This window comes from Chiloscyllium plagiosum, unplaced genomic scaffold, assembly GCF_037043375.1.
Source record: "Chiloscyllium plagiosum isolate Xiang-an unplaced genomic scaffold, Cpla_swu_hap1 HiC_scaffold_4, whole genome shotgun sequence".
Taxonomy (NCBI): domain Eukaryota; kingdom Metazoa; phylum Chordata; class Chondrichthyes; order Orectolobiformes; family Hemiscylliidae; genus Chiloscyllium; species Chiloscyllium plagiosum.
The window spans coordinates 33,179,422-33,195,001 of record NW_028270142.1 but is presented as its reverse complement, the minus strand read 5'-3'; the positions used below and the strand labels follow the sequence as shown (position 1 = coordinate 33,195,001).

At 43.6% G+C, this 15,580-nt stretch overlaps 1 protein-coding gene across 10 annotated transcripts in view; it reads left to right on the top strand.

Annotated features, from left to right (window-relative positions):
• LOC122549303 (upstream-binding protein 1-like) overlaps positions 1–15,580 on the top strand; it is a 145,565-nt gene that overhangs the window by 70,677 nt on the left and 59,308 nt on the right. The gene's annotated exons all lie outside the window — the stretch shown is intronic.

The following is a 15,580-nucleotide window of genomic DNA, read 5'->3' as shown; positions in this document are numbered from 1 at the left end:
TAGACCAGTGAACATGACATCAGTCATGGGTTAGATGTTGGAGGGTGTTCTCGGGGATAATATTTATATGTATCCTGAAAAGCAAGGACTGATTAGGGATAGTCAACATAGTTTTGTGTGTGGGAAATCGTGTCTCAAAAACTTGATTGAGTTTTTTGAAGTGACAAAGAAGATTGATGGCAGAGCAGTGAAGGTTGTTTATATGGACTTCAGTAAGCTGTTCAACAAGGTTCTGTATGGTAGACTGATTAGCAAGGTTAGATCACATGGAGTACAGGGAAGAGCTAGCTATTTGGATACAAAATTGGCTTTAAGTTTGGAGATAGTGTGGTGATGGGTTGCTTTTCAGACAGGAGGCCTGTGACCAGTGGTGTGCCACAAGAATCAGTGATTTGGATGTGAACAGAGGAGGAATGGTTATAAGTTTGCAGGTGACAGCAAAATAGGTGGTGTAATGGACAGCAAAAAAGGCCTTCTTTTATCAAATGGGCCAAGGAGTGGCAGATGGAGTTTAATCTAAATAAATGAGGTGCTACATTTTAGTAGGGCAAACTAGGAAAGGACTTGTACACTGAATGGGAAGGTCCTGGGGAGTGTCGCCAAACAGAGAAATCTTGAGTACACGTTTATAGTTCCTTGAAATCGGAGTCAAAGGTAGACAGGACAGCAGTAAAGAATGTGTTTGGTAAGCTTGCCATTATTGGTTAGTGCATTGGGTACAGGAGTTGGAATGTCATGTGCTGGCTGTACAGGGCATTGGTTAGACCACTTTTGGAATACTGAGTGAAATTCTGGTCTCCCTGCCAAAGGAAAGATTTACAAAGATGTTGCCAGGGTTGCAGGATTTGAGTTATGGGGGAGGCTAAATAGACAGAGGCTATTTTCCCTGCAGTGTCGGAGTCTGGGAGGTGATCTTATCAAAGTTTACAAAATTGAGGGACATGGATATGGTGAGTAGCCAAGGTCTTTTCTCCAAGTAGGCGAGTCCAAAAGTAGAGGTCATAGGATTAAGGTGAGAGGGGAAAGATTTAAAAGGGACCTAAGGGGCAGTCTTTTCATGCATAGGGTGGTGTGTGTATGGAATGAGGTGCCAGCAAAAGTGGTGGAGGCTGATACAATTACAGCATTTAAAAGGCATCTACTATCTGTATGAATAGGAAGAGTTTAGAGGGATATGGGCCAAATGCTGGCAAATAGGACTAGAATAATTCAGGATATCTGGTTGGCAGAAGGGTCCATTTCTGTGCTGTACTATCATTTGAACTGGTTTAGATTTATCTGAAACATATTTGTGAAAATTTATAAAGTTTTTTTAAAATAAAAATTAGAGCAGTTTTGTTTTTTGAATGAGAGAACAAAACTCCAAATACGATGCACGTTTAACACTTTGAAGTTGGAATCAATTTAAAGAATTTAAATTTAAAGAACAACATTTAACACTAAAATTGTAAATGCTAAATCTTGGATTGTCAGTGTCTCTGGAGAACTATTAAAGTTTATCGAAGTGAGTAATTGTGTGGTAGCAGGATTCTTACTTATATAGCCTTATTTCCTTGACTTTCAGAATATTTTATCCTCCCCTGTTCACTGTGCAAAGCAGTTCATGTTTCAAAGTTTCTCTATAAATATATTTATCATATCCACTATGCTTATTGGAAACAGCAATTTTGAATTAAAGGTTCCTTGTCATGGTGGACTACGTTGACTTACTGTCAAAAGCCATCATACTTTCAAAACTAGAAATATGTCTCCAATTGGATATTTACTTCCTAGTGAAAATGATTCATGAATATATGTTGATTAACCCCTTGAATATATTTCAATGTATCTAGCATTTTCTTGGTGAACCAACATTTTGTGTTCTTTATGGCTTTAGAGCCTTCATTATAAGAGCATTCACAACTGCCGCAGTACTCTATACATCTTGCACAAATTTGGACATCATTCATTCCGTCTTGTATTCAGTGTCACTTAACCTTTTTTGAAGATTTCAAAGTTTGTACTTTGAAATGTTACAGATTGAAAATGTTGGGACAACATTCCCATTTTCTTCTCACCTCTTGGTTGTCTGCAACAAGATCTGTTTTACCTCCTCCTTTGAGTATTTCAACTTTTAATAATAGACTTGAGTCAGGCTGCCAGGTTTATTAAATCAGAACTGGAAATGTGTTGCTGGAAAAGCACAGCAGGTCAGGCAGCATCCAGGGAACAGGAGAATCGACGTTTCGGGCATAAACCCTTCTTTAGGAATCAGGAATTCCTGAAGAAGGGCTTATGCCCGAAACGTCGATTCTCCTGTTCCCTGGATGCTGCCTGACCTGCGCTTTTCCAGCAACACATTTCCAGCTCTGATCTCCAGCATCTGCAGACCTCACTTTCTCCTTATTAAATCAGAAGAAAAGTTGAATGCATACAACACTCTGAAGTATGGTTATAACAGAAAAACTTATTGCTTCTCTTAGACTGAGGCATGCATGTATGTGCACACACAGTTGGACTCTAGAGAACAAAGTATGCAACTGGATTGTACAGAATACCCAGAAGGTACCCAAGAGTTAAAATTGTCCTTTAAGATGCACACATTCCATGTCTGAATTGATTTCTTGTGTTTTTAGAGATGAGTTGAAAATTTAAGTTTCTGCATTGTCAAACAAGATTATAACATTTCTATGGAGGTGAATCGTCTGAATTAAAGATAGGTTAGTCACACTACTGGGTTGCTGGTTGTTCTGCTGTGTCTCCTGGTTCAAAGAATGGTCCTGCTAGTCCTCATGACCTCCACACTGTTTTTGACTCGTTAGTGAGTAATGTGCATTAATCAGATGAACAGTGTATCTATTATTCACATAAATTATTTAAAGTTAGAAGTCATTATAGTATAATGGAAAATGAATAGATGTTAACACCTGATTTTGGTAAATTGATTTCTCTGCAGGGGAGGAGTTTTGGGGGTGGGGTAGGGGAGTGCTATTGATTTCTGAATTTCAATGAATTTCTGTTGTTAAAAGTATAACCTTGCAATTTGTTTTGTGTTGTGAATGCCTATTCAAGGAACAGAATTCCACCACTGTCAGAAATAGATTGGTAGAGAAACTCAGCAGGTCAAGTAGCATCTGTGGAGAGAGGGCAGTTAATATTTTGGATTCAGTGACTCTCTTCAGAGAGAGGAGAAATGTGATAGTTTGAGTCAGAGAGAGAGAACAGCAGTTAGGCAGATAAAATATAGGTTCTGGATCAGTGGTGCTGGAAGAGCACAGCAATTCAGGCAGCATCCGAGGACAGGCAAAATTGACGTTTCGGGCAAAAGCCCTTCATCAGGAATAAAGGCAGAGAGCCTGAAGCGTGGAGAGATAAGCTAGAGGAGGGTGGGGTGGGGAGAGAGTGGCATAGAGTACAATAGGTCAGTGGGGAAGGAGATGAAGGTGATAGGTCAGGGAGGAGAGGGTGGAGTGGATAGGTGGAAAAGGAGCTGGGCAGGTCGGACAAGTCCGGACAGGTCAGGGGATCGAGTTGCTGGAGGTTAGAAGCTAGGATGAGGTGGGGGAAGGGGAAATGAGGAAACTGTTGAAATTCACATTGATGCCCTGGGGTTGAAGTGTTCCGAGGCGGAAGATGAGGCGTTCTTCTTCCAGGCGTCTGGTGGTGAGGGAGCGGCGGTGGAGGAGGCCCAGCACCTCCATATCCTCGGCAGAGTGGGAGGGGAGTTGAAATGTTGAGCCACTGGGCGATTTGGTTGATTGGTGCGGGTGTCTCGGAGATGTTCCCTAAAGCGCTCTGCTAGGAGGCGCCCAGTCTCTCCAATGTAGAGGAGACCGCATCGGGAGCAACGGATACAATAGATGATATTAGTGGATGTGCAGGTAAAACTTTGATGGATGTGGAAAGCTCCTTTGGGGCCTTGGATAGAGGTGAGGGAGGAGGTGTGGGCGCAGGTTTTACAGTTCCTACGGTGGCAGGGGAAAGTGCCAGGATGGGAGGGTGGGTCGTAGGGGGGCATGGACCTGACCAGGTAGTCACGGAGGGAACGGTCTTTGCGGAAGGCGGAGAGGGGTGGGGAGGGAAATATATCCCTGGTGGTGGGGTCTGTTTGGAGGTGGCGGAAATGTCGGCGGATGATTTGGTTTATGCGAAGGTTGGTAGGGTGGAAGGTGAGCACCAGGGGCGTTCTGTCCTTGTTGCGGTTGGAGGGGTTGGGTCTGAGGGCGGAGGTGCGGGATGTGGATGAGATGCGTTGGAGGGCATCTTTAACCACGTGGGAAGGGAAATTGCGGTCTCTAAAGAAGGAGGCCATCTGGTGTGTTCTATGGTGGAACCGCTCCTCCTGGGAGCAGATGAGGCGGAGGAATTGGGAATACGGGATGGCATTTTTGCAAGAGGTAGGGTGGGAAGAGGTGTAATCCAGGTAGCTGTGGGGGTCGGTGGGTTTGTAGAAGATGTCAGTGTCAAGTCGGTCGTCACTGATGGAGATGGAGAGGTCCAGGAAGGGGAGGGAGGTGTCCGAGATGGTCCAGGTAAATTTAAGGTCAGGGTGGAATGTGTTGGTGAAGTTGATGAATTGCTCAACCTCCTCGCGGGAGCACGAGGTGGCACCAATGCAGTCATCAATGTAGCGGAGGAAGAGGTGGGGAGTGGTGCTGGTGTAATTACGGAAGATCAACTGCTCTACGTAGCCAACAAAGAGACAGGCATAGCTGGGGCCCATACGTGTGCCCATGGGTACCCCTTTGGTCTGGAGGAAGTGGGAGGATTCAAAGGAGAAATTGTTAAGGGTGAGGACCAGTTCGGCCAAACGAATGAGAGTGTCGGTGGAGGGGTACTGTTGGGAACGTCTGGAGAGGAAAAAACGGAGGGCTTGGAGGCCCTGCTCATGGCGGATGGAGGTGTAGAGGGATTGGATATCCATGGTGAAGATAAAATATAGGTAATAGTGATAGCTTGTTTTACTCCTTTCGTCCTTGGAGTTGTTATTCACTCATGACATGTGGATATTGCTGGCTAGTTGTTCTTGAGATGGTGGTGGTGAACTTCCTTCTGGAACCACTTCTGCCCACATGCTGTAGTTTTGACCTATAGTGCCCTTAGGGAGGTCAGACTTCCAGGTTTTCACCCAACAACAGTGAAGGAACAGTGGTATATATCCAAATCAGACTGGAGAACTTGGAGGGAAACTTGAAGATGGTGGTATGTATCTGGTGTCCTTATCCAGGCAAGGAAAAAGGAAAGCTGATGATTCAGACCATTATCAGGTAGAAATAGTTTGGCTTTGATGGAGTTAGCCTATATTATGATAGGTACTGGAAAAGCACAGCAGGTCAGGCAGCATCTGAGGAGCAAGAAAATTGACATTTCACGCAAATGCTCTTCATCAGGAATGAGGCTGCAAGTCTCTAGGGTGGAGAGACAAATTGTTTGGGGGGGGGGGAGAGGGGTAGCTGAGAGAGCAATAGGTGGATGGAGATGAGGGTAAAGGTGACAAGTCAGAGGGGAAGGTGGAGCAGATAGGTGGGAAGGAAGATTGATAGATGTGACAGATCATGAGGACGGTGCTGAGCTGGAAGCCTGGAACAGGGGTGAGGTGGGGGAAGGGGAAATGAGGAAACTGGTGAAATCCACATTAATGCCATCGGGTTGAAGGGTTCAGAGGCAGAAGATGAGGTGTTCTTCCTCCAACCGTCAGGTGGTAAGGGAGTGGTGATGGAGGAGGCCCAGAATCTGCATGTCCTCAGCAGTGTGGGAGAGGAAGTTGAAATGTTCGGCCATGGGGAGATGTGCTTGATTGGTGCAGGTGTCCCAGAGATGTTCTCTGAAGAACTCTGCGAATAGGTGTCCTATGTCCCCAATTTAGAGGACACCGCATCGTGATCGACGTGTCTTGTGAAAGTGCAGGTGAAACTTGGGATGTGGAAGGCTTCTTTGGGGCCTTGGATGGAGGAGAGGGGGTTGCAGGTTTTGCAATTCCTGCAGTGGCAGGGGAAGGTGCCAGGAGAGGAGGGTGGGTTGTTAGGGGTGTGGACCTGACGAGGTAGTTGCAGAGTGAATGGTCTTTACAGAAAACAGGTAAGAATAGGGAGGGAAATATATCTCTGGTGGAGTCCTTTTGTAGTTTGCAGAAATGGTGGACGATGATGCGATGTATATGGAGGTTGGTGGGGTGAAAGGTGAGGACCGGGGGATTCTGTCCTTATTGCAGATGGAGGGGTGGGGTTCGAGGGCGGAGGTGTGGAACGTCGATGAGATGTGCTGGAGGACATCCTAAACCATGTGTGAGGGGAAATTGTTTTTCAAGAAGGAGGCCATTTGGTGTATCCTGTGGTGGAATTGGTCCTCCTGGGAGCTGATGTGGCGGAGGTGGAGGAATTGGGAATAAGGAATAGCATTTTTGCAGGATGGGAGGAAGTGTAATTCAGGTATCTGTGGGAGTCGGGTTTGTAGAAAATGTCAGTGAGTCGGTTACTGTTGATGGAGATGAAGATGGAGATGTTGAGGAAGGGGAGAGAGGTATCAGAGATGGTCCAGGTGAATTCACGGTCTAGGTGGAATGTGTTGAAGATGGAGGATGGGAACAATTTCTGGCTGTAAGAGCTGCTCCTTTTTTTTTTTGAGGTATTTTAGGTGTTGGAGGTGATTTCCTCAAATTCCAGGAGCAGCAATTACTGTTTTATATGCTGTTGCATGGTTTTGGAACTTTGGTAAAAACAAGTCAAAACAATAGCAGTTTAAAAGGGAGAAGAGCAGACAAAGGAAGCACATGGTGAGGATAGTCAGAGAGAGAACCTGCACAGTTACCACCTTTGCTGTTGAATTTGTGTATTGCTGGACATCGGAGTGCATCTGGGAAAATTAACACAGTGAAATTCACAACTAATCTTGGAGGAACTGTTGGGCGAAGTTCTCAGCACAGAATCAGATAAGTTAATTATTTTAAGTCTGTCCAAGAGAAAGGCTGCAGTAGTGGGTACAGTGGATTCTTTCTTGATTATATGTTTTTGGAGATAAGTCTCTTGATTAAATTTAAATATAAGCCATAACTCTTAATTTAACCTGGGGCAGTGTTTGTAGAGGAATAAGACGGTGTTATTTTCTGGGTCTGTAGATTGTGAAGGAGCAAAAATGGCCTTTGCAGTGATATGTAGTACTTGTCAGATGTGGGAATTTAAAGAGAGTTTAAGGGTTACTGCGGATTAAAACTGCCATAAATGCTGTTGGATGCGAATCTCATCAGATTGAGTGGATTGGTTGGAGAGACAGATAGAAGCGACGAGGAATTTGCAACAGCAACAGTATGTGATGGATGGCAGTTATAGAAAGGGGGGAATGTCTCAGATACAGTCACATAGACGGGTTAACTCCAGGAAGGGTAAGAGGGGTAGGCACCGAGGGCAGGCGACTTTTATGGATATACCCATTTCAGACAGGTATGCTGTTTTGGAAAAAGTAGGGGGTGATGGATTCTCAGGGGAATGTAGCACAAACAGCCAAGTTTCTGGTATTGAGACTGGCTCTAATGCAACGAGGGGTACGTCGGCTTCCAAGAGATCAATTGTGTTCGGGGATTTTGTAGTCAGAGGTACAGACAGACATTTCTGTGGCCAGCAGAGAAAAAGCAGAATGGTGAGTTGTTTCCCTGGTGCCAGGATCAAGGATGCCTCAGAGAGGGTGCTGAATGTTCTCACGAGGGAGAGGGTCTAGCAAGAGGTCATTGTCCCCATTGGAACCAACGACATTGGAAGGGAAAAGATTGAGACTCTGAAGGGAGATTGCAGAGAGTTAGGTAAAAATTTAAAAAGGAGGTCCTTAAGGCTTACTCCCAGTGCTATGAGCTAGTGAGGGCAAGAATAGGAGGATAGAGCAGATGAATGCATGGCTGAGGAGATGTTGTATGGGAGAAGGATTCACATTTTTGGATCATTGGAATCTCTTTTGGGGTAGAAGTGACCTGTACAAGAAGGACGGATTGCACCTAAATTGGAAGGGGACTAATATACTGGCAGGAAAATTTGCTAGAACTGCTCGGGACGATTTAACTAGTAAGGTGGGGGGGCGGGGGAACCCAGGGAGATAGTGAAGAAAGAGATCGATCTGGGAACAGAAGTGAGTCAAACAGTCAGGGTAGACAGGGACAAGGTAGGACTAATAAATTAAACTGCATTTATTTCAATGCAAGGGGCCTAACAGGGAAGGCAGATGAACTCAGGGCATGGTTAGGAACATGGGATTGGGATATCATAGCAATTATGGAAATATGGCTCCGGGATGGGCAGGACTGGCAGCTGAATGTTCCAGAATACAAATGCTACAGGAAGGATAGAAAGGGAGGCAAGAGAGGAGGGGGAGTGGCATTTTTGATAAGGGATAGCATTACAGCTGTGCTGAGGGAGGATATTCCCAGAAATACATCCAGGGAAGTTATTTGGGTGGAACTGAGAAATAAGAAAGGGAAGATCACCTTATTGGGGTTGTATTATAGACCCCCCCAATAGTCAAAGGAAAATTGAGAAACAAACTTGTAAGGAAATCTCAGCTATCTGTAAGAATAATAGGGTAGTTAAGGTAGGGGATTTTAATTTTCCAAACATCGACTGGGACTGCCATAGTGTTAAAGGTTTAGATGGAGAGGACTTTAAGTGTGTACAAGACAATTTTCTCATTCAGTATATGGATGTACCTACTAGAGAAGGTGCAAAACTTGACCTACTCTTGGGGAAATAAGGCAGGGCAGGTGACTGAGGTGTCAGTGGGGGAGCACTTTGGGGCCAGCGACCATAATTCTATTCGTTTTAAAATAGTGATGGAAAAAGATAGACCAGATCTAAAAGTTGAAGTTCTAAATTGGAGAAAGGCCAATTTTGGCTGTATTAGGCAAGAATTTTCAAAAGCTGATTGGAGGCAGATGTTCGCAGGGAAAGGGATGGCAAGAAAATGGGAAGCCTTCAGAAATGAGATAACAAGAATCCAGAGAAAGTATATTCCTGTCAGGGTGAAAGGGAAGACTGGTAGGTATAGGGAATGCTTGATGACTAAAGAAATTGAGGGTTTGGTTAAGAAAAAGAAGGAAGCATATGTCAGGTACAGACAGGATAGATCGAGTGAATCCTTAGCATATAAAGAAAGTAGGAGTATACTTAAGAGGGAAATCAGGAGGGCAAAATGGGGACATGAGATATTTTTGGCAAATAGAATTAAGGAGAATCCATAGGAATTTTACAGATATATTAAGGACAAAAGGGTAACTCGGGAGAGAATAGGGCCCCTCAAAGATCAGCAAGGAGGCCTTTGTGTGGAGCCACAGAAAATGGGAGAGATATTAAATGAATATATTGCATCAGTATTTAATGTGGAAAAGGATATGGAAGATATAGACTGTAGGGAAATAGATGGTGACATCTTGCAAAATGTCCAGATTACAGAGGAGGAAGTGCTGGATGTCTTGAAACGGTTAAAGGTGGATAAATCCCCAGGACCTGATCAGGTGTACCTGAGAACTCTGTGGGAAGCTAGAGAGGTGATTGCTGGGCCTTTTGCTGAGATACTTGTATCATTGATAGTCACAGGTGAGGTGCCGGAAGATTGGAGGTTGGCAAACGTGGTGCCACTGTTTAAGAAGGGCGGTAAAGACAAGCCAGGGAACTATAGACTGGTGAGCCTGACCTCGGTGATGGGCAAGTTGTTGGAGGGAATCCTGAGGGACAGGATGTACGTGTATTTGGAAAGGCAAGGACTGATTCGGGATAGTCAACATGGCTTTGTGTGTGGGAAATCATGTCTCACAAACTTGATTGAGTTTTTTGAAGAAGTAACAAAGAAGATTGAGGGCAGAGCAGTAGATGTGATCTATATGGACTTCAGTAATGCATTCGACAAGGTTCCCCATGGGAGACTGATTAGCAAGGTTAGATCTCACGGAATACAGGGAGAACTAGCCATTTGGACAGAACTGGCTCAAAGGTAGAAGACAGCGGGTGGTGGAGGGTTGGTTTTCAGACTGGAGGCCTGTGACCAGTGGAGTATCACAAGGATCGGTGCTGGGCCCTCTACTTTTTTGTCATTTACATAAATGATTTGGATGCGAGCATAAGAGGTACAGTTAGTAAGTTTGCAGATGACACCAAAATTGGAGATGTAGTGGACAGCGAAGAGGGTTACCTCAGATTATAACAGGATCTGGACCAGATGCGCCAATGGGCTGAGAACTGGCAGATGGAGTTTAATTCAGATAAATTCGAGGTGCTGCATTTTGGCAAAGCAAATCTTAGCAGGAATTATACACTTAATAGTAAGGTCCGAGGGAGTGTTACTGCACAAAGAGACCTTGGAGTGCAGGTTCATAGCTCCTTTTAAGTGGAGTCGCAGGTAGATAGGGTAGTGAAGAAGACGTTTGGTATGCTTTCATTTATTGGTCAGAGTATTGAGTACAGGAGTTGGGAGGTCATGTTGCAGCTGTACAGGACATTGGTTAGGCCACTGTTGGAATATTGCGTGCAGTTCTGGACTCCTTCGTATCGGAAAGATGTTGTGAAACTTGAAAAGTTTCAGAAAAGATTTGGAAGGATGTTGCCAGGGTTGGAGGATCTGAACTACAGGGAGAAGCTGAACAGGCTGGGGCTGTTTTCCTTGGAGCTTTGGAGGCTGAGGGGTGACCTTATAATTTTGTAAACCTCTGAGGGGCATGGATAGGATAAATAGACAAAGTCTTTTCCCTGGGGTCGGGGAGTCCAGAACTAGAGGGCATAGGTTTACGTTGAGAGGGGAAAGATATAAAATAGATCTCGGGCAACGTTTTCACGCAGAGGGTGGTACATGTATGGAATGAGCTGCCAGAGGATGTGGTGGTGGCTGGTACAATTGCAACATTTAAGAGGCATTCGGATGGGTATATGAATAGGAAGGGTTTGGAGGGATATGGGCCGGGTGCTGGCAGGTGGGACTAGATTGGGGTGGGATATCTGGTCGGCATGGACTGGTTGGACCGAAGGATCTGTTTCCATGGTGTACATCTCTATGATGAACTATTTAACCTTCTCATGGGAACACGAGGTGGCGCGTATGCAGTCATCGTCAATTTTCCTGTTCCTTGGATGCTTCCTGTCCTGCTCTGCTAACCTTGACTGTAATGTCCAGCATCTGCAGTATTCACTTTTGCGTATATTGTGGAAGGACCAAGAGTGTGGGGGTGGGTAAAGAATATGGAAGAAGGTGTTCACACCTTTAAAATTTGTGGAACTCAATATGGAGTCTTGATGGCAGGAGTCTTGCAGCAGACCACGGACACAAATAACGTCCAACAACCACGGTGGGATGGTGAAGTCACAGGCTATCAGAAGCTCAGGGTTGTGTTTGTGGATAGTGTGTGACGCAAAGCAATCAACCTGTCTCTGTTTTGTCTCCCCAGTGTAGAGGAGATCTTGTTGTGAACAGCAAATACAGACTAGATATCGTGATGTTCAGTGAATCACGATTTCACCTAGAAGGTGTTTCTAGGGACTTGGGATAGTGAGGAGGGAGTGAGAATGTGTATAGAGTATAAGCAGGCAGGGAAATCGTTAAACTGAGTTTTGTGAATTGAGGGGTTCAGCTGAGTATGACTCGATCAGATTAGAATTTAGTTAACAATAGGGAACTGCAGACAAGGGTAATGGGTTAACAAGGTGGAAAAGGATTTATTGTGTAAAGCAATTTAACAAGATGAGGTAGCATTCAGAATGTAACAAGGTGAAAAGTATCCATTGTATGAGTCCAGTTAACAAGGTTAAGAACATTCATTGTATAACAGTAAAGGGCTTTGTCCCCGCTATTGATACACATTGATTGTAACGGTCACCCAATTAATATGCATGTTGCCTTATTTGGATGCTTCTCCCTGTAAAATAACACTCCAGTTCATTTGAGAAACTGCTGTTCCAGAGAAGACAGTGAGGTCATGTCACAGTGCACTTGGGCGATTGTTCTCTCTCCCTCCAGGGCCAGGAATAAAGATTTTTAGATTAGATTAGATTCCCTACAGTGTGGAAACAGGCTCTTTGGCCTAACAAGTCCACACCGACACACTGAAGAGTAACCCACTCCCTCTGACTCATGCACCTAACACTAGGAACAATTTAGAATGGCCAATTCACCTGACCTGCCCATCTTTGGATCGTGGGAGGAAACCAGAGCACCCAGAGGAAACCCATGCATACATGGGGAGAATGTGCAAACTCCATACAGACAGTTGCCCGAGGCTGGAATTGAACCTGGATTCTGTGCTGTGAGGCAGCAGTGCTAACCACTGAGCTACCGTGTCGCCCAGATGAAGGAGGTAAAACTATACTGTCTGAGCGTTTTGCTTCGACTGAGGGAGGAAATGGGACAACGGGAGAAACTAAGTGAGGCAGATCTCACACTTCCTTTGGTCGGGAAAGTCCACTGGGAGTGTGGGAAGGTGTTTGGGAATGGATGGATGGTACCTGTGGAAAGCAGACATGTGTGGAGTGGGTAAATATATCTGGTAGTGACATCCTACAGGAAATGGTGACTTTTGCATGCAAGTGGGGAGTTGGGAAGTTAGGATTGGGGGTCCCGATTGATAGGGTTGAAGGCAGAAGTGTGGGAAATGGGTCAGACATGGCTGGGAATCTTGGCTTGAGGAAAATGATGGACATTTCTGAGGCCCTCCCCTGCATCATAAGAATGAAGAAGGTGAAGAAACTGGGAGAAAAAATGAGTCTTTTAAAGGAAGCCATCTGTGAAGATCTATAGTCTAGGTGAGTCTGGGAATCGATAGGTTTGAAGTGATTTCAGTAGAATTCTCCCCAGAAGTGGAAACAGATGTTGAGAAAGGGAGGAGTCAGATGGGCCAAGTAAAGGGGAGAGCACAGTGGAAATTGGAAGTGAAATTGATTTTAAAAATTTTACAAGTCTGGACTAGGGGGAAAACAACATTTAGTGATGTCATTAATGTACTGGAGAAAGAATTGTGGGCAGGGATCTGAGGAGGATTGGAATAAGGAATGTGCCATAATCTTACAAGGAAATGAGCGTAACTGGGCCCATGGTCAGACTCATGGCTATAACCTTTGATCTGAAAGTGGGAGGAGTTAAAGATGATGATGCTCAAAACTGGGACAAGCTTGACCAGGTGGAAGGGGATGGTGTTGGATGGGGACAGTACAGACCTTTTTGACCCATTGTCGATTACTTCTGTGAAGTTCTTAAAATTTGTGCTGAGACTGGAGTTAATCCTTTGTCTCTCAAAATCACCCAATTTACCTAACCTCTTCACATTGTTCAGTTTTTAAAGTCAAATTTTAAAGTCATAGAGTCATAGAGATGTATTGGGTTGCGACTGTCTTGAAAGTTAGAACTATAATATCTTTACTGGACATAACACATGAATGATATTTTTGGAACTTGAATTTGTTTCAATAGCACATGTCAGCATCTGTTCATTTAGTGTACACTCCCATTCTTTGTATATCTTTATCAAGCGTTTGCTTCGTATTCATATCTTGGTTAGATTTCATTTTTCTATTTGCCCTTCCACTCATCTATTTTCCAAACCTAAAACTCTTGTTATATCTGCACATTTTGAGATTGTGTTCCCTTGTGTCAAGTTCAAATCATCTTTTGCATTTTGAAGGTAAAGCAAGTCTTAACCATTAGGGTAACCTGCTATCCTCCTTGAACTCAAGCAGGAGCCATTATTCCAAATCTTTGCTTATTATCTATCAAACAATTCTTTTTTGCTGTTGTATTTCTCTTTGAATGTTCCAGTTATGTGCCTAAAATGTCTCAACCTGTGTTTTCTTTTACAATTGCCTTGTTTCTGAGAATATTCTGTTCCTTAATGTGGAATCATATTACTTTGTATATTTAAATGCTAACATGACTGTAAACCTGAATCTGTAATTTTAAATATTGAAGCTTTTTTTTTGCATGATCCAATTTCCCACCAATATTTGTTGAGAGCAGGCTTTGACTTCATAAGCATAGCCTGAGGTTGAGGCAGTCAATGACCAAGGCGCAATATAATGAGTCAGTTTCTGTTCACGTACATTTGCTATCTAGACCTGGTGATGTGCACAAGGCTGGAGCTTTCACTCTTTTTACCTTGAATCTTTGTGCATATTAGTAAATTATAATTGCTCAGCTGTTTCTATAATTGTGGTTGGCTATCAGATACGGGCGATAGGTGGAAGGAGGTTAAGGTGAGGAGGTGGGGGCGGAGAGGTCGGGGTAGAAGATTGCAGGTCATGAAGGCAGTGCTGAGTCCGAGGGTTGGGACTGAGATAAGGTGGAGAGAGGGGAAATGAGGAAGCTGGAGAAATCTGCATTCATCCCTTGTGGCTGGAGGGTTCCTAGGCGGAAGATGAGGTGCTCTTCCTCCAGGCGTCGTGTTCTCCTCCTTGGCTATCAGATACACAAATATTGGTTCGCCTGATGTATGTGGCCTCTTTTTTTTTTATTATTTTTTTTTGTCTTGGGATTTTGGCTTCCTCAACAATTTTGTAGTTGATAGGTTTTTTTTGTGCACCCACTCCCACAGTGGATGTTGGATTTGCATTTATTGGGATTTCTATTCAAAACTCAACCTGGAAAAATTAAATAAAATTAATTAAAAATTTTACTCTTTTTCCACAACGCATTGTCATGTTCCTAATATCTAATCTAAAAGAGACAGCAGCTGATTACCAACTGGGATGCAGGATGGTGGAAAATAAATTAAAAGGATAACATAAAAACATTTTGTATAACCAATAGAAACCTGCATTTCATGGTTGTAACTCGTTTCAGTTCTTCAGTTTCAATTAAACTCTAGCTCAGCCTCAGGGAAGATGTACAAGGTCAGGGAAAAATTGCTATGAGTAAAGTACTGTAGATGCTGGAAATCTAAAACAAACACAATGTTGGAAAAAGTTAACAGTCTGGTAACACTCTGCAAAAGAAACTGGTTTAACATTTCGAGTCCGCAATGACAGTTCTTCAGAACTGCTAAGATTAATGTCATTTACTGTACCTGGTTGCAGAAAAGGGATCAAGCAAGTTTCTATTGTTGAAAATATAAACATTTAGTAGTCCTGCCAACATCAGAGGAAAGAAGAGGAGTTGATGATTCACGATGAAGACCTTTCATCAGAACTTCATGTTATGATAGTTTACTGATGTATTGTTTCCTGTTTCTTTCTACACTTATTACCAAACCTAGTGGTCATTTTGTGCTTAGTTCAAAAATACCTGCATTTTGTTTTGGGATTTTAGTGGTATTGCGCATTGCAAATAATTGTTCTGACTTCCTGCATTTACTGCAATCCGGCCGCAAGAGGATGTTCCTGGATCTACATGGAGTTGGTTTGCCAAATATTGGTTTCTTTACATTATAATCTACAATTTCATAGGAAAGGTTTGGAGGTATGTGGGCCAGGAGCAGGCAGGTGGGCTAATTTAGTTTGGGTTTATGTTTAGCATGGCCTGGTTTGACAGAAGGGTCTGTTTCTGTGCAGTATGATTCTTCACATCCAGTTGTTGCATACGTTTAATGTTTTATAATAAAAAGTTCATCAGTATTTAATAATATTATCCCAAAGTGTCCAGTCTGTGATTGTAT